At 37.1% G+C, this 1908-nt stretch overlaps 1 protein-coding gene across 1 annotated transcript in view; it reads right to left on the bottom strand.

Moving 5' to 3' along the window:
* The window catches only part of LOC105503298 (zinc finger protein 696-like), a 75721-nt gene that overhangs the window by 4449 nt on the left and 69364 nt on the right, over positions 1-1908 (bottom strand).

Genomic DNA, 1908 nt, shown 5'->3' with positions numbered 1-1908 from the left:
TAATCATGTCTATTAAAATTATCTGTTTTATCCAATCCTGCCATTTTCTTTGTGGTCTGTACCTTCAAACTAGGTAGACACCAACACTCATACAAGGAGAGTTACTTGCTCCATAGTTCTCTTAAGCCTATATTTCACATTTAAGGCGGATACTTTGTTCTTTTTTTTTTTTTTTTTTTTTTGAGACAAGGGCATGCTTTGCTGCCCTGGCTGGAGTGCAGTGGCATGATCATAGCTCACTGCGGCCTTGATCTCCCAGGCTCACATGGTCCTTCCGCCTCAGCCTCCTGAGTAGCTGGGACTGAAAGTGTGCAGCACCACTCCCAGCTAATTTTTTAAAAATCTGTAGTAGAGACAAGGTCTCACTATGTTGCCCAGACTGTTCCCAAACTTTTCAGCTCAAGTGATCCTCTTACCTTGGCCTCCCAAAACGCTGGGATTACAGATGTGAGTCCCCATGCTCAGCGTAGTTTATCTTTACAGTAATATATTTGTATACATAACTCCATGTGAATCAAAACTAAAACTCTCCGTGTGTTTTGTCACGGCAGAATAGTTGTACATCCGACAAAAAATATTGGAAAACAATTAAAATACTCAGAAATGTATGTTTATTTAAACTCCTGTATAACCTTTATTATAGCAATAATGGTGACTCTGTAGTTACAAAAAAAGTATAAAAAACTATGGGAACAATATTCTTCAAATTACTTGCAGTCAAAAAGTCACTGGGAATAGAGATCACTGGAGATGCTATTCCACTATGCCACCCAATAGCATATTGTTACCACCTGTCATCAACACCCTTGAGTAAGACGGAATTGGTTTTTGGTGGGATAACACTTTATTTCATGAACTTAACACATTTAACACAATTGTGTTTAATTAAAAGCAAATTAAGTTCACACAGAATCTTGTAAAACAATTAAAAATTTATGGTATATTACCTTCATGAAATACTGGTAAAACCAATGATTTATAAAATTCAAAATGGTTCCCTCTTCCTATAATGCAGAAGAATCTTCCTACCTCATGAACCACTTACAAGTATGTAAGACAACCACAAAGAGCCTCTTGATCAAGATGTTATTCATGCATCTGACATTTCAGAGCCTTTCGCCTTTCATGGACAAGTGTATCAGTGATGCACACCTAATGTAAAGGAATTTCTCATATTTCTGATGCAACAATAAGAACTGACCATATGTTTTCACATCAGAACTAGAAATGAAGACATGGCATCAATTGAGAGTTGAATTACATCAATATTCACTTTTCAAAATACTTAACATTCTTTCAGTGCAAAAAAGTACATTAAGAATGTAATTATAACTACTAAAAATCAATCTCATCCTCCTTTTTTTTTGGAGACAGAGTCTAGCTCTGTCACTCAGGCTGGAGTGCAGTGGTAGGATCTTGGCTCACTGCAACTTCCACCTCCCAGGCTCAAGCAGTTCTCCTGCCTCAGCCTCTGGAGTAGCTGGAATTACAGGTGCGCACACCCAGCTAATGAATGATCTGTTTTAAGTCTAGATGAGTCTGTAGACTCAGCACTCTGATTCGGCATCTTTTCTGAATGTGCCCGTGCCCGTGCCCTATTCCTTTCTCTCTTGGATCCCCCAGTGTTTCCGTAGACTTGATTTTGCTTATTTTTCCCATTTACTGCATTTGTAAAATATCTTTTAGTATGAACTCTGGTGTTTTCTAAGCTACAGTTTCTGAACAAATGTTATTCCACATTTATGACATTTGTAGGATTTCTCTACAATACAAATTCTCTGAATTTGAATAAAGTTTAAGCAGCTGATGCAAGGCTTCCATCTAGTATAAAACATATTTCTAATTTTTTTTTCCAGAAGAAATACTCTTTAGTCACCTGGAAACTTATATTTCATGAAAGGTCTTTCA

The sequence above is a fragment of the Colobus angolensis genome, unplaced genomic scaffold (assembly GCF_000951035.1).
Source record: "Colobus angolensis palliatus isolate OR3802 unplaced genomic scaffold, Cang.pa_1.0 Scaffold84, whole genome shotgun sequence".
Lineage (NCBI taxonomy): Eukaryota > Metazoa > Chordata > Mammalia > Primates > Cercopithecidae > Colobus > Colobus angolensis.
The sequence above is the reverse complement of the archived record's forward strand: the minus strand, read 5'-3'. Positions and strand labels throughout refer to the sequence as shown.